Below are 23044 nucleotides of genomic sequence, written 5' to 3'. Positions count from 1 at the left end.
ATGAGGGACATGCCTCGGAACCCTGTGCTTCCCTGTTGAGTCTCCCTTCCCACCCTGACTTCTTCTTTGTATCTTTTCATCTTCAAAAAGCTCTATGGGTGACCCTCCCCCTGCAAGCAGGCAGGCACGGGACAGTAGGGAACTTGACCTCCCAGCCTCGTCCACACCCAGGGTTAAAGGGAGTCATCAGCTTCCTCTCTCATCCCCAAAGGCAGGGAAAAGAAGCGTCAACAGCAGCCAGCCAGAGACAAAGAGCTCCGATTGCTTAGGTCTCATACAGACACACCCTTGAGAAGCTGCAGCTGGGAAGAAAGGAGCCTCGGGGGGCTGCTCCCCTTCCACCACTCTCTCTCCCGACCTCTCAAAAGAACTGTACCCCAAAAGCCCCCCAGTCAGTCAAGTGTGGGCTGCTCAGCTTCATTCTTGGTTGTGTGACACGTGGGATCTTAGTTCCCTAACCAGGGATAGAACCGGCACCCCCTGCCACTGGAAACACAGGGTCCTAACCACTGAAGTGCCAGGGAAGTCCCAGCTTCGCTTTTTTCTCATCTGGCCCCACCGGATGAGGAATATCTTGGCTGGCATGTGAGGCCTGGCTCATTCAGCAGCCAGCAAGCTGTCCTTGGGCTGGAGGACTTGGAGCCACCCAGTGATTTGGGTTTACTCGAAGACTGACCCCGGCCCCCCACTGTGAAAGCACAATCCTTTCACCTTTCCCTGCCCTCTGCCCCCTGCCCCTAGCGAAGCCCAGATCTAGGGCACCACCACTAAGACACGGAGTTCCAGAAGGAGGGAAGCACAGCTACTTAACTCTGTCGCAGCTTCCTCTAAAACGTCCCTTGATCCTGACCATTCCTCTCCTTTCCACTCACACTCTCACTCACCCTGGCTGGTCTACTCCAGGGGTCAAGAAGCTTATTCCGTCATGGGCTGGATGGTACATAGTTTAGCCATCACGGGCCACGTGATCTCTGTCGCAAACTCAAGGCTGACGTGCTTGTATAAAAGCAACCACAGCAAATATGCAAATGGATAGGTCTGACTGTGTTCCAAAAGAACTTGACTTATGGACATTGACCTCTGAATTTCGTATAACTTCCCCATGTCAAGACATATTTGCTTAACTCCCTGGCCATGCAAAAACAGGTGGCCGGCCTGGTCTACAGCCTTGACACCTCACCCCCAGACCTCACCAACACTCTCCGCTGGGCCTCCCTAGCACACCTGACTACACCTTAACTGCATCCTGCTTACTCCTACCTGCGCAGACCTTCCGACAAATCCCATTTTAGTCATCTCATTCCCCTTCTGTAAATGGCCAAATATCTTGGCTGCCATGTGAGGCCTGACTCATTCAGGTTCCCAGATATCTTTCACATTGTCTCTTAAGAGCCTAAACTACCTAAGGCCATCCTTTTCAATCTGGCAAATAAATTGTATCCATCTTTATAGATTAGACTCCGAGACTGTCCTCAAAACTTCCCCTGATCACCTAACCTCTACTGAGTCTCCATTCACATAGCACTCACTTTTGCCGTTCATCTAGCCCCCGGTGAAAGTGAAAGTCATGTACTCATGTCCGACTCTTTGGGACCTCATGAACTATACAGTCCACAGAATTCTCCAGGCCAGAATACCAGAGTGGGTAGCCATCCCCTTCTCCAGGGGATCTTCCCAACCCAGGAATCAAACCAGGGTCTCCTGCACTTAAGGCAGATTCTTTACCAACTGAGCTACCAGGCAAACCAAATGGCTTACAATTAGCAGGGATAAAAGTGCAAACAGATAATTACCAAAGAATAAAATGGACATTCTAATTGGTGTTCACAGTGCTACAGTGGAGAACAAAGCCACCAGCTGTGGGACTCCCCGGTGGTCCGTGGTTAAGACTCTGTGCTCCCAAGGCAGGGGGCCTATGTTCAACCCCTGATCGGGGACTAAAGACCACACACCGCAACTAAGACCCGGTGCGGCCAAACTGTTTTAAGTGGAGGTGGGGGGAGCAACCAGCTCAGGAGAAAATGGAGGAAGTCGCTATAAAAGGCAAACCCCTTAATCCAGGTCTCAAAGGGTGGGCAAGCCGATAAGACATAAAGGGTTTGAGAGCAGGGAAAGTGGCATTCTAGGCTACAGAGAGTCCTGCAAAGGCAAGGGTGGAGCAGGGGGCAAACGTCAGGTCACAAAGAGTTTCTTGGCCCAGGCACACACTCACTAGGGCTGCTGTGGGAGGCTCAGCATGGTGTGGACACACAGTAGGCCTTCAGGAAATATGCTGGGGGACGACCATAGAAACTGGGAGGATTCCATTTCTCATTTCTGGAAGAGTCAGTCACTCCAAGCCTCAAAAAGTCAACATACAAGTGCATCAGAGGGTCGATGGCAGGAGATCCCTGGTCTCTAACTGCCTCTCCTTGTCCAGCCCACACCACAGCTCCAAGGACAACTGAGTCTGAGGTCTTACCAGGCCTGAGCCCTGCTTTCTGGTCTGCAACCTGCAGCCCTGCTTGGCCATCTTAGGAAACGTTGCACATAAGACTATTTCCGTCCTCAGCCTTATAAAAGTAGGACAGACCAGAAAAAGAAATTTTTTAAAGAAAAAGATTTGTTTTTTTACCAACTGTAAAATAGCTTTTTTTTCAAAAGACATCTTAACTTTTTTTAGAATTACACTGGCTTGTGCCTTTTTTTTTTTAAGAAGCAGACGTTTCTATACCATCCCTTTAAAAGGATTATAAAAATAGAAGTCTTGAAAAACTCTCAAATGCAACCAACACAAGACCTTCCATTGACGCCAACCCTTATAGGCTTCAGTGGCGAGCAGTTCTCGGCCAAGGGGGGCTTTGAAGTCAGCTCTTTGAAGTGAGCCTGGCACATTCTCAGTACTAAAGAAGTAAAAATGGAAGCTAAAAGATGGGGAGACAACAGAAATAAAGGATGAAAAGGGAGAAGAAGGCCCTTTTGAACACAAGCACTCTCCAATTTTATCCCTTAACTGGAATAACTCCAGACCAACTTGATTCTATGGAAATTGGCATCAACACACTATCTATGTAAAAGCATCATGCTAGGCACTATTGGGAAAACAAAGAAAAGACAGCTTTCTTTCACAAGATTATAACTTATTAAAATAAAATAAGACAAAAACAATAAGATGACACCACTTTAATTGCAGAAAGTGAAGAGGAACCATAGAACCTCTTGATGAGGGTGAAAGAGAAGCGTGAAAAAGCTGGCTTGAAACTCAACATTCAAAAAAACAAAGATCATGGCATCCAGTCCATCACTTCATAGCAAATAGATGGGGGGAAAGTGCAAGCAATGATGGATTTTATTTTCTGGGGCTCCAAAATCACTGCAGATGGTGACTGTCACCATGAAATTAAGACATTTCTCCTTGAAAGAAAAGCTATGACAGACCTAAACAGCATATGAAAAAGCAGAGACATCACGCTGATAACAAATGTCCACATAGTCAAAGCTGTAGTTTTTCCAGTAGTCATGTATGGATGTGAGAGCTGGATCATAAAGAAGGCTGAGCGCCAAAGAACTGATGCTTTAGAACTATGGTGCTAGAGAAGACTCTTGAGAGTCCCTTGGACTGCAGAGAGATCAAACCGGTCAATCCTAAAGGAAACCAACCCTGAAAATCCATTGGAAGGCCTGATGCTGAAGCTGCAGCTCCAATACTTTGGCCACCAGATGTGAAGAGCCTACTCACTGGAAAAGACCCTGATGCTGGGAAAGATTGAGGGCAGGAGGAGAAGGGGTTAACAGAGGAGGAGAGGATTGGATGGCATCACCGACTCATTGGGCATGAGTTTGAGCAAGCTCCAGGAGATGGTGAAGAACAGGGAAGCCTGGCGTGCTGCAGTCCATAAGCTCACAAAGAGTCGGATACAATTTAGCAATTAAACAAACCAGGATTCAAATCCAGAACTGACTCCAGGCTCTGCGGATTTTCTTTCCCAGCCTGTTCTCTCTTCATCAGTGCAGGGGCAATTAGTGGGGTGGTGGTTTGGCTTGTGGGAAATGACTTAGCGACTGGACGACAACAAGACAAAAACAAAACACAACAGCAAACGTAAAAGCCATTAGGGCAACAGTGCGTGGAGAGGGGCTGGTTAGGTGTCCTAGCTGTGCTGACTCACGGGAGTCAGGCTCTCACCTACAGCTCTAAGAACACGAATGGACCCACCAAAGGTCACTCCCCAGGGAAACACACAGGCGGCAATCTGAGGACAGGTCAGCCTGCCACATTCTTCCGAGGACAGTCCCACGAAAAGGGAACGTATGCCTTGTTGGGGCGGGGAAACCATGGGAGAGTTTAGGAACAAGGGACCTTCGAGATGGAGACCAGACGACCGGGACTTTAGCAGACACAGCTGGGAAGGCAGCGCATTCCACGCTGAAGGCCCAGCACTTGCCATTTTAGACAGAAAACAATCAGGCTGCTTAAACTACAACCTGGCCTCTGTCTAGGGGAGTGAGGCAGGAAACGAGGGCTTCAGAGCAGGTAAGGGACATGACCATACACCAAAACATCCTCCTGGAGTTCTCTGGAAGAGACGGAAGAGGCCGGAACACAGCTGCAGGGTGTAAACCAAAACCAGAGAATCTCGGACATCCAGTGAAGTTCCCAAGTACTCTTTATGTTTTCCTGAAGCTGATATGCGCCCACTCACTCCTCTCTTTGCAAAGAAGACTCCAGTCTGGGGGCAAGCACTGTTGCCCTCGCCGTGCCTTTACTGCTCTTGCTGAACATGTGAAACCTACATTAAAATAGATGGAGGGTGAGATTCTCCTGTGTTGAGAGCACTGACTCCCGGCCCTAATTTGGTAAAATTCCATACTCGTATCAATTATTCCAGTAAGTGCTTCAGTATTTTCAAAAATGCCTAAAAACTACGGCACACTGCACTTCAGACAACATCAAACAAGAAAGTCAAAAGTACTCTGAAGCCCTGACCTAAGAACTAAGGTCCAAACTTTGAACTAAGGCTCAAGGTTTCCATGACTGCCACATTAACCCTGGGCTTTGATTTTTGCCCAAACGGCATTGTGAGTTACTTACATGTGATAAGTAAGGAAGTGAGGCTCAGAAAGGTTACATACCTTGCCCAGGTTCACAGAACAGGTGGGAAGAGACTCTGGCACAACTTAAATAATGCTAGTCTATTTAGGCATTATTTCCCAGAATCTAAATACTATATATTAATTTGGTTCTGAGCTTCTCTGATGGCTCAGATTGTAAAGAATCTGCCTGCAATGCAGGAGACATGGGTTTGATCCCTAGGTTGGGAAGATCCCCTGAAGGAGGGCATGGCAACCCACTCTAGTATTCTTGCCTGGAGAATCCCCATGGACAGAAGAGCCTGGTGGGCTACAGTCCATGGGTCACAAAGAATCAGACACGACTGAGCAACTAAGCACAGCATGCTGGGTAATTCAGGCATAATATATATGATTCTTATCAAGTAAAAGGCTCTAAATATACTCATGAACAAATTAGTGCAATGTTCCTATATGATAATACTACAGGCAGCTGAAATAATTACTATTGCAAAAATAAATTGGCAACACAGAACAGAAACTTGAAGTTCTCAAGTTTAAAGTACTTTAAGCACTTTTTTTTCTTTTTTTTTTTTGCTTCCCAGGTGGTCCTAGCGGTAAAGAACCTATCTGCCAATGCAGGAGACATAAGAGACATGGGTTTGATCCCTGGGTCGGGAAGAGTCCCTGGAGGTGGGCATGGCAACCCACTCCTGCCCACTCTTGCCTGGAGAATCCCATGGACAGAGGAGCCTGGTGGGCTACAGTCCATAGGGTCGAAAAGAATCAGACACAAATGAAGCAACTTAACACAAACACTTTTTTTTCCTAGTTTTTTAAATTTAGAAATGAATTTCCCCCTGTGGTTTAAAAAGAGTTTAATATGTTTGTGAGCATAAGTTTGCTCTTTAAAGTATACATAAAGGCTGCAAGCGGTCTCAAATATAACACCCTAAGGACTTATAAAGTGAATGGGTCTACTAAAAAAGCAAGAAACACCTTTAGACACTTTCAGCTACATCGGGTTATTTTATGTCACATGTATGTAACTTTTTTTTTTAAATAATAACTTCAACCATCACCCAGAAAAAAGGAGAAGAGAGAAACTGAACTCGAAAGTGAAAAGATGTTAAACATCCCTTTTTTTTTTTGAAAGGAAAAACTGATAAAAGGGAATCAGGAAGGGGTCCTTCCACCATGAGGCCAAAAGTCTTAAAGCTGTAAATTTTCAGTTACAGTTAACTCATTCATATTGAAGAAGGCATCATCAGAGAAAGTGATCCATGAGCAGCAAAGTGACTTGGCAATAGCAGTAATAGTCTCTGTATAGTAAACACTGTGCCAAGCACTTTACATGTTGTCTGTCCATTTCACAGATGAGAAAGCTGAGGTGAGAGGTTCACGAGAAAAATATCAAGAGGTGAAGCGATGCATAAGAGGTCAGACTGCCCTGGAGCATCTGCTGTAGAAGGTCACCGTCGCAGAAGCAGCATTTCTAGAAATCCCAGGAGATGACCTGATCTCATGCAGGACAGCCACAGTTTTGAAATGCTGTCCTGGGGCACGAATGACCAAGGCACACAGGGACGCAGATGGCTGGGAGTGCTTAACCCGGAAAAGAAGATACTACAGGGAGTGAGGAAAGTGGATGCAGGTTCTTTGTGGGGGGCTCTCGGGGAACCAGATAGAACTAGTAGGCAAAAGGTGCCGGCATGCAGACCACCCCACTGTAAGAAGTTTCCGACCAGCAGAACCACATTAACGGTGGAACAGTATCTAATTTCCAAAAGCATCACTGAAATTGCTTCACTCGTTCAAGTACCGTCACCATCATTTCTGCCACAGTCACAAGCCACTCACATTTTTATCTAATATTTTTCTGTGAATTAATCTACAGATTTTACTGAAACAAATGGAGCTTCACCCTATGTAATGCTATTCAAGAAACCATGACATTCACTGTTCTCTGGGTTTTCTTCCCTAATACATCTTAAAAGAGATGGCTACTGAAATAACTAGTCATCTGGGTAGCATCTAACATCATCTCGCATCCCAGGAGTTGAAGGACCACCATATGTAGCACTACAGATCAAAAAGAGTCAAGCAGAATAAAAGACCATTGGCTTTTGAATTAGATAATTTTAGGTTAAAACTCCTGACTATCTGTGTATATCCTACCTGCAAATGGTTATGATGTAGTGCTATTTCCATTAGGGTGGTTTTTGAGATTATTAAAAAAAAATACACCCAGTACTAACCACCACAGTGCCAAGGACATATTAATAGTAGCTTGATATTTCTTCTTGATATTTGGTGAAGTGAAGTGAAAATCACTCAGTTGTGTCCAACATTTTGCAACCCCATGGACTATACAGTCCATGGAATTCTCCAGGGCAGAATATTGGAGTAGGTAGCCATTCCCTTCTCCAGGGGATCTTCCCAACCCAGGGATGGAATCCAGGTCTCCTGCATTGCAGGCAGATTCTTTACCAGCTGAGCCACAAGGGAAGCCCAAGAATACTGGAGTGGGTAGCCTATTCCTTCTCCAGATCTTCTTGACCCAGGAATCAAACTGGGGTCTCCTGCATTGCAGGCAGATTCTTTACTAGCTGAGATACTTTTTACATTTATGCACTTTTCATATTGTTTTGCAGAAGAGCTTCACTGAGCTCTAGTCATTGATATTATGACCTATTCAGTCTATTCAGAACTTTGTAGAAGGTTCCCTGCACTGGAAGGAGAATGAACCTGATGGTCTGTAATCTTTCTTTTCATATATCTGCAATTCCAGTGAACCAATAACTATGCAAACCCAGGAAAACCAAGTCCCTCCACCTCTCAGAAAACAGGCAATAATATACGTCTACAGCAATAAGCACAATCAGGTGACAGCCCTCCTAAAACACTAAATCATCAAAGCTCCCTTTATGGTTGAAAAGGTCACAGCACTTTGGATGGAAAAACATAAAAATAGTCTGCTCCTCTGAACAATAAGAAAGAATGATATTTGCTGCTATTGGTAAACTGCCAAGGAATAAAACAATGAAGTATACGTTAAGAAATTTTCCACGGAGAATAATACACAAAACAAAAACTCTTATCACTGACGTCTTCATATTTAAAATTAGATCACCAGCAGTAGTAGCAAAAACAAAAAGCCCAAGTGGATGTTCCATCATATAACGATATCATTGGGGTGAATTAAACTACACCTGCTGACAGGAGGGGAGAAGTAAGAGAGACATGACTTAAATGGTAGCAGCTCTTCCACCCACCATCTGTTGTGAAACCCAAATCAACCGTAGCCTCAGTGAGTCCCTAGCTGCTGTTTCGCTGCTCAGTCATGTCCGACTCTTCGCAACCTCATGGTCTGTAGCCCACCAGGCTCCTCTGTCCATGGGATTCTCCAGGCAAGAATACTGGAGGGGGTTGCCATGCCCTTCTCCAGAGGACCTTCCCAACCCAGGGATCGGACCCCCGTCTCTTACATTACAGACAGATTCTTTCCCATCTGAGCCACCAGGGAAGCCCTGAGCCCCTAGCAAAGCCCAGTAAGTCCCAGTTCCCACGCACCATTTCTCACCATCCTCATTTAAAACTTAAGGATACAGAGTTTTCATACGGCCTGGAAAATCCCATGGACGGAGGAGCCTGGTAGGCTGCAGTCCATGGGGTCGCTAAGAGTCAGACACGACTGAGCGACTTCACTTTCACTTTTCACTTTCATGCATTGGAGAAGGAAACGGCAACCCACTCCAGTGTTCTTGCCTGGAGAATCCCAGGGACGAAGGAGCCTGGTGGGCTGCCATCTATGGGGTCACACAGAGTCGGACACGACTGAAGTGACCTAGCAGCAGCAGCAGCCCCTAAATCTGATGCTCAACCACAGATGGCACTTTTTTCAACCATGGAGGAAGCTTACTAAGAAATGGCATCCCCAGTGGTCCAGTGGTTAAGATTCTGAGCTCGCAGTGCAAGGGGCACAGGACTGACTCCTGGTCAGGGAACTAAGATCCTGCACGCCACAAGTACGGCCAAAAAAAAGAGAGAGAAAGACGGCACATGTCCCTAGTGTGGCAGATAAATACCACCTTGGACACTATGTGGGGACAACTCAAGGGATGATGCCTTTCACTCGTGATCCTAACCAAACAGCAGGTCTGCCACAGCCCTGACGTTCCATCAGGAACCCACGCTCCAAATGAGACTCTATTTCACTTGGCCTCAGCCACGATGACCTTGGTCCAAAACCAAAGTATTACACAGTCAAGCTGCATTGTTCCCACCATCATCGGGCAACGTGGCCTAATAAACAAACTTCACTGTATTTCTTATCACAGCCATTAAGAATTATTCTCAACTGGTATCAACTCCTTTGTACCTACTAGGGGGACTTCAAGACTGGATTCAAAGATCACTTCCTCTCCAACATGGCCCTGGAATTCCCCACCATCACCCAGGGCAGATTTCGAATGTGAAGGAGAATCAAATAAGAACGGCAGCTATCAGACTATGCCGGGCAGTCTACAAAGGCAGTTTCCATACCTCTTCTCATTTCATCTTCCCAGGAGACCTCTGAGGGTAGAACTTTTATAGTCTTCACCCCATGCATGAGCAAACTGAAGATCAGAAAGGGGAGGGACACAGCCAATCAATAAGGCAAGCGGCAGGGCTTCAGGGCTTCCCAGGTGGCTCAGGGGTAAAGAATCTGCCTGCCAATTATGCAGGAGATACAGGAGACATGTTTTCACTCCCTGGGTCAGGAAGACACCCTGCAGTAGGAAATGGCAACCAACTCAAATATTCTTGCCTGGAAGATTCCATGGACAGAGAAGCCTAGTGGGTTACAGTCCATGGGGGCTGCAAAGAATCAGAGGCAACTGAGCACGCACACACGCAGGGCCAGCTTTAATGCCTGGCTCAAGCGGGCTCTCCTCCCACCTCAGTTCTGATCACAGGCCTCTCACAGGGCCAGCACAAACTCCCTGTTGATGAGTCCGTGTCTATTCCCAGCAACCTGAGCGCTTCTGCACCTCTCCCAGCTGACTAATGAATGTTGACTCAGTGTTCCCGCTGCCTAGAACAGGCCAGTAACCAATCGCTGTCACGCACACATCTATTTCAATTGTTCTGCTTCTCCAAAGGAGGAATAAAGAAGAAATGATGGAAGTCTGTATGTTTGTATATATCACACCCAGGCCCACAGCAGTGAAAGCACTGAACGCTAACCTCTGAACTCCCCCATCTCGCCTTCTTAAGCTGAGTACTCTGCTATAACAATATCACCTCGGTCATCACTTCACCTTTCCAGGATGACAAGTCATCTTATCAGCAGCCTGTCCCTACCTGTGCTGGGTTAATGCTTCCTAGGGCAGTTGAGATAAGGGCCTTCCACACTCTGATTAGAAATCAAGTACCTAAGGGTCCTCCAAAATCACTGCAGGTAGTGACTGCAGCCATGAAATTAAAAGACGCTTGTTCCTTGGAAGAAAAGTTATGACCAACCTAGACAGCATATTCAAAAGCAGAGACATTACTTTGCCGACTAAGGTCCGTCTAGTCAAGGCTATGGTTTTTCCTGTGGTCATGTATGGATGTGAGAGTTGGACTGTGAAGAAGGCTGAGTGCTGAAGAATTGATGCTTTTGAACTGTGGTGTTGGAGAAGACTCTTGAGAGTCCCTTGGACTGCAAGGAGATCCAACCAGTCCATTCTGAAGGAGATCAGCCCTGGGATTTCTTTGGAAGGAATGATGCTAAAGCTGAAACTCCAGTACTTTGGCCACCTCATGCGAAGAGTTGACTCATTGGAAAAGACCCTGATGGTGGGAGGGATTGGGGGCAGGAGGAGAAGGGGACGACAGAGGATGAGATGGCTGGATGGCATCACGGACTCGATGGACGTAAGTCTGAGTGAACTCCGGGAGTTGGTGATGAACAGGGAGGCCTGGCGTGCTGCAGTTCATGGGGTGGCAAAGAGTCGGACACGACTGAGCAACTGAACTGAACTGAACTGAAGGGTCCCCAGGGGCTTAGAGGTGTTTAAGCACACGCTTTGCCTTTTCCTAGTTTCTCCCATTTCCACCCTGGAGATACCCTATAGGCTTCTCCTATTCCTTTCAATTTCCTGCTTATCTGCTAAGGGATAGAAAACCAGAAGTACGCTTACTGGACCAGTCCTTAAAACCGTGAATAAAAAACTCTCCTCTGAGAAAAACATGAATGCCTGGATTCACTGCTTGTTCACATTTCTTTTCCCTGTGGTTTGCCTCTTGGTGCAGAGCTGTGGTTTAGATAATTGCTGTTGCCTGACCAGTCCGATCCAGAAAGAGAGAGAGGCTTCCTAGGATAAAGTTCCCTTCCCTTTCAAGTTTCCATCTGAATTCACAGCCAGAGGGCCCGTCCCTACCGCCTTGAAATGTTCTTTCCTGGACTAAAGGATGTGGAGAGTGAAAGCAAAGGCTACATGCGTGGGACCTCCCAGTAGGGATTCCCTGAGCACAAGCCAGTCTCGCATTAAGGAAGTCATCTGCAGCATTGGCAAACGCATTGCTTTCCTTTCCTTCCCCCCATTGTTTGCAGAATGGTATCTCCTCCAGGCTGGTGAGGATGCTTCCAGGGTTCCAGGCCAGACGCTCTGTAATTGCCCTGGGGGAGGGGGAGGGGCTGGTTTTATCACAGGAAAGGATTCTCCTGGAGTCTTTTCCAGGAGGCCTCCCAACCCGCTCTCTCTGGAAGAGGGAAAAGAAGGGAGAGGTGGGGGAAAGACAATCATTCTACTTCCTTATTTTCTATGTCCCCACCACAAGTTTCAGGTTCTCTGAAGCGAAACTGCAGATTTGCATTTTACTGTCTTTGCTTGAAACCTATTCCCTTTTTACTTATGACCCCGGGAGGCGCCCACAGGTCTGTATGGAAGATCATCCGTCAACCAGAGGATTGTAAAACCAGCCCCTGACTCAGTCCCCAGAAGGAGGGCACAGCGGACAGGGGATCTGGGTTCAAACCTAGACTCCTTCTCTGCACCAGAGAGTGCCTGGAGTGGATTCAACAGCTGAGCTGCCTTCCTACCACCTGCGGGAGGACGGTGGGGCCCATCAGTGTGATTATGTATGTTACGCTCGATGTATGGAATACACGAAGGATTCCAAATGGGAAGTCTGTAAGCACGGCACCCCCTGTCAGTAGTTCGGTGCATCTCAAGAGCGCCGGGGGTGGGAGAGCACTCACCTTCTGTTCATGCGCATCACTGAGGCTTTTCCTGTGGTGTTACTTTTGAATCTTTTAGGAAAAGGGCGGTTTAATTTTCCCTTTTCTGTTGTTCAGTCGCTAAGTCAGGTCCGATTCTTTGCGACCCCATGAACTGCCGCACTCCAGGCTTCGCTGTCCTTCACCATCTCCCGGAGTTTGCTCAAACACGTCCACCGAGTCATGAGGACAGCCCACCATCTCACCCTCGGTTGCCCCCTCCTCCTCCTGCCCTCAATCTCTCCCAGCATCAGGGCCTTTCCCAGCGGGCCTTTATTTGGTGCACCTTGTCTTACTTATGGCACGCAGGATCTTTAGCGGCGTGTGGCATGTGGGATCCAGCACCGGGACCAGGGATCGAACCCAGGCCCCCTGCATTGGGAGCACGGAGTCCTAGCCACTGGACCACGAGGGAAGTTCCCAGGAGTTTTCATTTTTGAGAAAAAAGAATGATAAGTCCAAATCCTGCTGCTAATACAAAGGCTAGTGCGGTGCAGTGGTTTAAACACCGCACTAAGGCACTCACCTGCCTGAGTTCAAATCCAACCTCTGCATTTGGCAAGTGTGTGGCCGCCTGGGTATCATTTAACCTCTCTCTGGCTTAGTTCTCCCCTCGATATATCAGGGCTGATATGAGCACAGTGCATGGGGTGAAGGTAAGTTAGTAGGTCCAAAGGGCTTAGAACAGAGCCTGGCTCTTAGGAAGCACCATGGCAGGGTCCACCCTGGTTACTGTTCATACGTAAGAGAAGGCCTGAACACACTTGGTCATCTGAGCCCTACAAACAAAGCACAGAACACAGAGGACACTTACTTTCAAAAGTTTTAAAATCCAACAGAAGACATACAGTTTACAAATGGGAAGAAAGACTTGCAGAAGTTTCCAGAATATAATGCAAATCCGTGTGATGGGGAAAAGCTGATGGGCACCACAAGGAGAAAGAATGAAGACCTGAAGAGTCCAGGGGAAAGCGTGGGTTCCCGGGAAGGACGCCTTCCCCCGGCGGGGGGGGCCTTGGAGGAGCCGGCAGGGCTCAGCAACCAAGCCCACTGGAGGACGCAGGCCAAAGCCACCCCCAGGATGGGGAGAACCCCTCCCCCAGTTCCTCTCTTTGCTAACCCCTGGGGCTGATTCTCCACCCCTGCTCAGTAGCAAACCATTCTAAGGATCCTGATGAGCAGAAAGGGCTTAGGCAGCCTTGTGCACCAAGCTCCGCCCCACCGCACAGCCCCTACAGCAGCCTCCCCACAAAGTTCCAACGCCCCCCACTTTCTGAGCCAACCCAGCCCCGAGACCTCCAGTCCCCAGGAGATGGGCTGTGACAGCGCAAGGGCTCAAGGGACTTCACTGGCTTCTCCCCCTGCCAAAAAAATTACACATGCAGGGGAAAGAGAGTTCATTTGTCTCAGTCATTAGAAACAAAACAGGGGTGGAGGGGAAGGCAGAAGGGCCCACGGACTTCGAGAGACCCTGTCCCTGTTTGCTTTTAGATCAGCTAAAACCAGAAGAACCACGCGAGCTGGCAGCAGCCCTTAGAAGGCCTCGGAAAATGGTTTTTAAGTCACCTCTAAAACTGAAAGGGAACTTCAGGCGCCCACTTATGAGCTGGCCTTGCAAGAAGCATAAAAATCAACTAAGGCGGTAAAAAAAAGTCACTAAGAATCAAAACTAAAGCCAAAATATGAGCTTAAAAAAAAAATACATAAGCTGAGAACTTTCTACAACAAATGCCAGATTTTTAGCTTGGGAGAGAAACAGAAGCCTTTGGGTAAAATAAACAGAAGGGGGAAAAAGTTCTCTTAGCATAAACCAAGGGGAACCTCCTTCCCGCAGATCAAGTTCTGACCTTCATGTGAACTCGAAATAACTAGCTCACGATTTCACAAAGCGGGAGGAATGGCAAGCATGTTGAATGATGCTAAAAATCTTGGTTCTTCTCTGGCTTTTTGTTAGGCAGCCAAGTGTATCGGTCAGACCAAAAGCAGCTAAAAAATGTGCACTCTTCTCCATTGGGAAAGACTGAGGCTATCGCAAACAGCTCCCCTGCGTCAGCCTGTCCACGACACTGCCCTTCATGTGAAAACTGAATTTTCAATGAGAACTGAGCAAGGAAAGCAATTCCTCTCGTTACTCATTCAACAAATATGCACTGAGCACCTACACTGCCATGCCAGTTGCTATTTTAGAGCCGTAAACAAAACAGAGGGCTTCCCTGATGCTCAGACGGTAAAGAATCAAGAATCCACCTGCTCTGCAGGAGACCCCAAACAAAACACACAAAACCTCCCGCTTTGCAGGGGCCGCGGGGGTGGGGGGAGCTGCCGTCTCCAAAGGTGGACTTTCAAGTAAGGAACCCGTTCTCTGCCTTTTACAGTGGAAACATCGAAGACGCTTCCCCACCCCTCATCCCTGCCCCTAAGTCCACGCTGACCTGTCTCCTGTTGCTGCATTGTGGCCTGGAATCCGTGCCCACCTGTGGCCCCTGCATCCAGCCAGGTGTGGACACAGAGACCTGCTCAGGGACACCTCTCAGCCCCAGACTGGAAAGGGAGAGCTAGACCCACCCACCTAGGGATGGCTCTGCGGGCAACGTTGGCAGGTAGGAGGCGATTAAATTGGAAAAGATATGAGAAAGTGCTTCAGAAGCAATGGTGTCCAAGAGCCAGCCAGGTGGTCCTGTTGCTCAGTGCTTAGCCCTCTTCCTCAATGCCTCTCCAGCACCTTGACCATCGCCCCTCATGGGCTGTTTTTATCCCCCTATTGCTGAGGCTGGTACAGAGTCAGGGATCTGCCAACACCATTGATGATGATGACGTAACAGCAGGGCATGAACACGTACCAGGAGCTATTCCAGTCAACTTAGGAGTTGGCGCCATTTTCATCCACATCTTACAGATGAAAGACCAACACCAAGAAAGGTTGCAGACCCCTGGAGAAGGAGCTGGCAACCCACTCCAGTACTCTTGTCTGGATAAATCCCTCGGACAGAGGAGCCTAGCGGGCTACCGTCCACAGGGTCGCACAGAGTCGGACACGACTGAGTGACTAAGCACAGACGAGAAAGGTTAAGAAGCACATCCGCAGTCACACCACTTGGAGTGCTTCCATCAGTTTTATAAAGCATCGGCCCTTGGTGACAAGTAAGAGGTTTATGTTTCCCAAACAGCAAGTGCTCCAAGCAGGAACAGGCAGAGCAGGCAGCCCAGGACACAGGCAGCTGCTCAAGGCTCTTTCTTGCTTCCGTTCTTCAGGACAGAACTTGCACCGCTGTGACAGGCAGCGTATCAGAGAGGGGACGGATACAAATGCCGGCACCAGGGTCCCAGCTCGCCCCCTAGTCTGTGGCCCGGTGGGAGCGGGAGAGCATTAGCCCTCCTCAGCCTCAGGTTCCTCCTCTATCCAACAGAGATTATATTACCTATCTTAAACAAGTTAATAAAACGGGCTCAGAAAAGTACCTGACACACAGGCTCCCTGTTTTTGTATTTATTATTAGCAGTATTTATTATATTATTTTATATTATATAAAAAGTATTATTCTATAACAATTATATAATAATATTTACACTATTTTAGCTTATATTTACTAAAATGTAAATATAAATAATCATTGTATTAAATAATAAGTATTATTATATTTATTACGCATTTATTTGTAGCATCACTGCAGCGCCTCCAAGCACAGCCTCCACACCCCCGTCAGAAGGGTACCGTCAAGGAGCAAACCGGAGTGAGTCCCCTTTCAGGGCTTTCCCAGGAGCCTCACCTGGTATCCCAACAAGCAACCGTGGACAGGGTCACATGGTTGCCCACTCAAGCAAGTGAGACTGGGAGAAGCGGCTACTGTCGGGTGGAAGACAGGACAACTGGGTGCTGAGTGGGAACCCAGCAGCGTGCCCACAGGGTGGGGCCAGGAGGGACCCCAGGCGGCCCACAGCACTCACCCCACAGAGGGCAGCTCCTGGGGCAGGTGTGAGCAGTGAGTGGCGCCCCACCACCGCCACGTAAGCTCCCTGAAAAGCCGTTGGTCACACGGGAGATTCAAAAACTCCTTTGCCCACACTGCTCTGGAAAAGTGGGGATGGGACAGTGAGGCAGGGTAGAAATGGCCTCCTGTTAAGGGGCCCAGGCCTCGCAGTTGCTCAGGGAACATGGAGCCCAGCGAATCTTCACGAAAATACTTTTTCTGACAGCTCTGTTGAGGTGGTGGTTCTAATAAAAACAAAAGCTTTAGAGCTTCTTCCAGACTTGCTAAAATTAACAGGAGCCCCCAGAACAATCTGGCACTGCCCCACTGGCTTCCAGCTTCTCCTTCCATCCTGCATCTTTCCAAGATTGTGGGTGGGTAAAGCAAATGTTTGTTCTTGGCACATACTGGTTTATTTTGTTGTTTGTGTGGCAACATGAGTTTGGATCCTTTAAAAAAAAAAACAGCTTTTTTTTTAAGTTATGGAAAAGCAGCTCACAGGAGCTCAATCTTTGTTTACGGTACACCATAAACACTTTAATGGAAAAGAAAGTTTCAGGAAGCCTGCCTCCTGGTTATAAATAGGGTTTCTCAAAAATGTTTTTCAAAAGATAAAGATATTAGTCCATCTCTTGAATTCTCAGTAACCCTAGGACTCAGTCATTTTTAATTTTACTCATAACAAAAATCTACTTCCCAGACCTAGAGAGAAAAATAAAGTAGGCATATCTCCACTTCTGAAAGCCTGATATAGTAAACTGGAAAATGAAGCTAATTGTGGGGAGGGGGGGATTATTCCATTTACCAGAGGCATCTTCACTTTACAAAGCATCCCTTCTGTGGAGAAGGCTTCCCAGAACCCCTTGGCGACAGAGCACGGCATTAACCACGAGCAAAGCTCCCCTTCAGCCTCAGTCAAAGCTGGATTTAGGCGTCTTGCAGGTTTCTGCCAGTGGAGACAGATGCTGCGGTGGCTGAGACATAGACTAGGAGGGGACACCAAGCGCTGACACTCACTTCACTGCGTGCCAGGTGCACCACCCTAGGTCACCGCTCACGCCTTCTCAGCCTCGGGTTCCTCACCCGCAAAACGGAGACTTTTAACAGCAGCCGCCTTGTCGGGTGACCGCAGAGCAGCCTGGGCGGCGTGCGGGGCATACAGCGAGGGCTATGGACACGCACGCGGTCATCACCTGCTCTGCTCCGAGCGTGCACAGCAAAATCTCCAGGAGCTGTTCCAGGCCCGTGTTCTGGACCTACTATGCGCCAGGCACTGCCCTGGTGGCTGGAGCTGAATCCACCCACAAACCGGATCAGAATCCTGGAGCCCACGCTGTGACTGCAAGAGGGGCGGTGCAGTCTACTGGAGGCCGTAAGCGGGAAGGTCGTGACCTGACTCCCAGTTCCTTGTGGCTGCTTCCAAGAGAACAGACGGAAAAGAGACGAAGGGAGAAATACGGAGATCAGTAAGGGGGCCCCTGCAAAAACCCAGGTAAGGGACAATGATGGCTTGCATTCTGGATGTGCTTTGAGGGTTGAGCCCACAGACCGATGGGGGTACAGATTCAGGGTGTGAGGGAAATGTCAAGGGTGACCCAAAGGCTCTAGGGGTGAGCAAGCAGAGAGATGAGCAGGCACAGACTGTGCTGGCAGAAAGTGGCCAGAACCATGAGCGAGGGTCATTTTTGGTGACTGGGGGAGAAGAATATTTCTCTCAATAGTCATTGTAGCCAGTATCCTTCTTCCCTACTTCTAGTTTCCAAAAAGAAGGATGTTCCTGGGACTTCCCTGGCAGTCTAGTGGTAAGACTTTGCCTGCTAATGCAAGGGGTGCTGGTTTGATTCCCTGGTCAGGGAGCTAAGATTCCCACAAGCTTCACAGCCAGGAAAAGAAAAAAATAAAATAAAATCCAAAAACATAAAACAGAAGCAATATTGTAACAAATTCAATACAGACTTTTTAAATGGTCCACATCAGAAAGAAATGTTCCTTCAAAACTCCTGAATCTAGTCTGTCTATCCCTCTAGGCCTCCCCCTACCCCCCACCCCCCATGCAGAAGTGACATATCCCGCGCTGGTGGCCCGCTCCTCCACCCAGGAGTCACTGCCGCTGCCGCCACCACCATCAGCCCGTGGAGGAGGCCCCTGGCTGCTCATGTCTGCTCGTGGCTGGGTGGGTCCATCTGTCTACCATCGAGCTCTTATCAGGAAGCTCATAGTATCCCACACCTAAGCCACATCCTCCAAGCAAGCCTTTCTCAGTAAGAAAGGTGACATTTTTATATTTACTTTTTTTTACTTGGTATCTCTCTTAAGTGGTTCAGAAATCTGAAAAACAGGTGTGCTGTTTAAACCCCAACGATAAGCGCGTAGGGGCATTTAAAACAACAACCACTGGAACCGCATTACCCCTCCCTAACATCAGTCAGTCAGCAAATGAATACTCAGCATCTATTATTAAGCACCCACAACCAAGCACAAAGTGATGAAGGGTGAGGAAGCGAGGGAGGTCTGACGCAGGAGCACCTTTTTATAGCTAAGAAAGGCAACTCAGAGGTGAGCAATTGCCAGAAGACCCCACTATCACACCAGGACATGCAGCCAAGGTCTTTTGATTCCTAAGTCCTTGCTCTTTTCATATTTATGAGCTGTGTGACTCTGGGCACGTTACTCAACCTCTCTGTGCCTGAGTTACATCACCTATAAAACAGCGTTTGTACCAGCACCTACCTCATTGGGTTACTGTGAGAACTAAATGTGTTAATTGATGCAAAGTACTTGGAAGAATAGCTAACATACAGTAAGCCCTCAATAACTACCATCATCACTATTATTATTATTATCACCATACCATGCTGCCTAATAATTAGGATAACAACTACCATTACTAAATATACTTACTGTGAACCAAGAATTGTACACTAAGCGCTTTACATGCAATAACGCATTGAAACCTCTATGAGTTTTGTCCCCTTTTTACTCCCCAATCTGAAATTCAGTGTGCGGTTAAGTTATACTAAGTGTCAAAGTCAGAAGCTGAACTCAGGTCTTACAAATGACCTGCCAGAAATATATCTACTGCATGAAACAGAGCGATGAGCGTGCTTCTAGCTTCCATACAAATGTTTAGGATACCTGCAGAATCAAGGTCACCTCCCTGATACACAAAGCTCCTTTTGAGAAGACTTTTAAGCCCAAAAGTACAAAAGGAAAAAAAAAAAAAAAAGAGTTCCACTGTTCTTGTTAACTTTATCAGCAGCATGATTCTAATTCCCCAGACCACATCCTATACCCACCACAACCAAAAAGCCCACTTCCTCCCCAGAACACATCCCAGGGAGCAAAATCAACATCCAGCCCCAGCTTCTCCGGGAACACCTTGGATATTTACCTATGCATGCCAGCAAGTAACCGAGCTGGAAAAACATTCTCCCAACACCTGGAGAGGGATCAGAGTGATGGGGACGGAAACGCATTGCATCTTCAACACTGCTTATTATTCCCAGCACCAACCCAGCTGAGCCAGGCAAGCTAGCAGCGTCCCACTGGGTCCTAAGGTCAGCATCACCGACCAAGGCCAGCTGCCCCAGTGGCCTTTACTGAACCTGACTTCAGGGTCCTACCTTCATCCACCGGCCCTGAGGCCTAACGATGAAATGGAACCCTGGAGCCCCCAGCCTGCGCGTGGGATAACAGAAGGGGTATTTGTCAGCAGGCTTTGGAAGCTAACCCGCCTTGAGTTATGGAGCTCAGGGGCCCGATTAAGGATACGAGATGGGGAGGGTGGGGTGACGCTGTCCTTCACGTGTTGGTCATGAGACCAGCCCTCAAGCCTCCCAGGGCTGGAATTCATCAGAAATATTCTAGAGAGGATGTGACTGTCTCACTGGTGGGAGGAGGAGGTGGAGGGGACAGAGGCCAGGGAATAAAGGCAGGAGGTTGACTGTGTGTCAACCCTAGAGATCGGCCGGGCGTCTCGGGCCCCTTAGACTCCAAGAATCACTGTTGTATCAGAAGTTCTGTGTCTGCAGGCAACCGGCCAAGCAAAAATGCAGTCCACTAAGACCAAAAGATCCCACAGTCTACAAACGACAGGTCCCGACCACTCTGGAGGGGTATCTGCTGAAAGCGAGTATCTTCCATCAAACAGAATTCCCTACTTTTCTCAGGCTTCCCTGGTGGTTCAGGGGTAAAGAATCCATCTGCCAGTGCAGGAGATGTGGGTTTGATCCCTGGCTCGGGAAGATCCCCTGGAGAAGGAAATGGCAACCCACTCCAGTATTCTCACCTGGTAAACCCCATGGACAGAGGAGCCTGGTGGGCTACAGTCCGCAGGGAAACAGAGTCAGACTTAGGGACTGACTTGGGCATTGAGCATGCACTTTCCCTGGCGGGGGTGGAAGCAAAGATCTACTAACACTGGGCCATATTCTCACATGACAACAAGGGCTGGGGCTGAGTAGGGGCGGCCCCGTGGGGGACCTAACCCTCCAACTCAACACCAGTGCCGCCAGCTCACTTCCCTCGTGTATATGGCTGCCCAGCCACTGTAGGCTGGTAAGTGAGCACTGCATGAAGCCAGGTGTTGTGAGACACAGCCGCTGAGCCTTCACCAGTTTCTATAATTCTGCCAAGTCTTCACCGGGTTGTAAGATTTTTGGTACCACTTCCCTGTTACCTGGGGGATCCATGAAGGACATTTCATTGACGGCAGTAATGTGGAACCAGCCCTCTTGGGCAAGCATGCGTGATGCTCCCCCAAGCTCTTCTCCACCTCCTGGGTGCATCTGTCCCCCTTTCAGATCTGGACTCCACCTGATCAAGTCACTCCCATCAGAAGCATCAGGGAAGTGATGCAGATACATGAGATCCCCAGCACCTCCTGGCCTCAGGAGCTCTTCCACCACCCAGGAGGCAGAAACCCTTGTCAAGCCAGGTGGGGAGGTTCAGTGGATGGTAGGGCTGGGGGACTTGCTGGCACTGACCCAAGGGCTGCAACAGGGAGCACCTTGGTTTCAGGCTGAAGCCAGGAGTAAGACCATCTATGGGCTCCAGAGGATGGCCAGCATCTCCTGAAGTCCTAGCAGGGAAAGGAAAAGGCCAGTGCCTGCCTCAAGTGAACCATGTTCTTACATTTGAGGGGCCTGAAGACTGTCCACCACCAATCCCCGGGCACACTCACAGCTGAATCACGACTCCACTACTTCGTGCTGTTGTCCAGTTGCTAAGTTGTGTCTGACTCTCTGTGACCCCGTGGACTGCAGCACACCAGGCTTCCCTGTCCACTCTCTCCCAGAGTTTGCTCAAACTCATACCCATTGAGTCGATGATGCCATCCAACCAACTCATCTTCTGTCGCCCCCTCCTCCTCCTGCCCTCACTCTTTCCCAGCATCACCGCCTTTCTTCAGTGAGTCAGCTCTTTACAGCAGGTGGCCAAAGGACTGGAGTCTCTTCAGCTACCTTGTAGGCCAAGACTAAACACTAAGCCTCACATCACTGGAGACGCAATATCTCATGTCTTTCTAAACACAGCCCCACCCGGATGGGCTCCAGGGGAGAACCTACAGGCAATTCCAGACTCTAGAGAGACAGCACAGAGTAAGACAAAAGCCTGCCCTCAGGAAGCAGACTCTGCACCCTCAGACTCGACCAAGTGCCTTCCCCACCGCTGTCACTATCTTCAAGGCACTAACGTTCCCTGTGTCCACTGTGTCTCAGCTGGCATGTTAATGCATTTCACTCTCTTTATCACATTTTGGTGAGATTCCCTGGTGGCTCAGACAGTCAAGAATCCACCTACAATGCAGGAGACTTGGCTTCGATCCCTGGGTCAAGAAGATCCCCTGGGGAAGGGAAAGGCAACCCACTCCAGTACTCCTGCCTGGAGAATCCCACGGACTGTATAGTCCATGGGGTCACAGAGACTCAGACACAACTGAGCGACTGAACACAGACACGCCTTACATTTCGGTGTGACTATTACCTGCCTGTTTAACAAAGGAGAGAGCTGAGGCTTAGGAAAGTCAAAGGAACGCGCTCAAACTCATAGAAGGAACTAGAATTCAGGCCCAGGAAGTCTGACCCCTGAACCCATGCTGGAAATGCCCGTCAAGCCTTACTTCCTGATTTTCAGATAAGGAAGCTGAGCCTCAAGAAGTTTGTGCAAAAGAGCTCCCTCTCCCAAGCCCACTTTCTTCACCCCCTCCTGGTTACCCCCCGAGAAGCCTGTATTTTCCTCCCTCCCCCACCCACAGGAGGGCCTCTCAACGCCCCACCTCCCACGGCTGGTATCTGAGGCTGGATGGTCCATCACTGTGGGCAGCCACCCTGTGCAGGCAGAGTCCTTACCAGCCTGCCTGGGCCCCACCCATCAGCTGTCAACAGCAACTTTTTTTATTTACTGTCAGCTCTGCTGGGTGTTCGCTGCTGCTCGGCTTTTCCCTAGCTGCAGAGAGCAGCCTTCACTCTCCAGCCGTGGGGCTCGGGCTTCTCATTGTGGTGGCTTCTCTTGCTTCAGAGCAGGCTCTAGGGCCCGTGGGCTCAGCAGTTGCAAAGCACAGGCTCAGTAGTTTCAGCAACACGAGCTTAGTTGCTCCATGGCCTGTGGGATCTTCCTGGACCAGGGACCAAACCAACGTCTCCTGCATTTGCAGGCCGATTCTTTACCGCTCAGCCATCAGGGAAGTCCGACAGTAACTTTAAAATCCTCTGCCCCGCAATCCTGACATCAAAAAGTCTCCTGATAACTGCCCAAGGTCCCCTGGGAGGCAAAGTCGCCC

Source organism: Budorcas taxicolor, chromosome 15 (assembly GCF_023091745.1).
Source record: "Budorcas taxicolor isolate Tak-1 chromosome 15, Takin1.1, whole genome shotgun sequence".
Lineage (NCBI taxonomy): Eukaryota > Metazoa > Chordata > Mammalia > Artiodactyla > Bovidae > Budorcas > Budorcas taxicolor.
Note: the sequence above shows the minus strand (reverse complement) of the source record.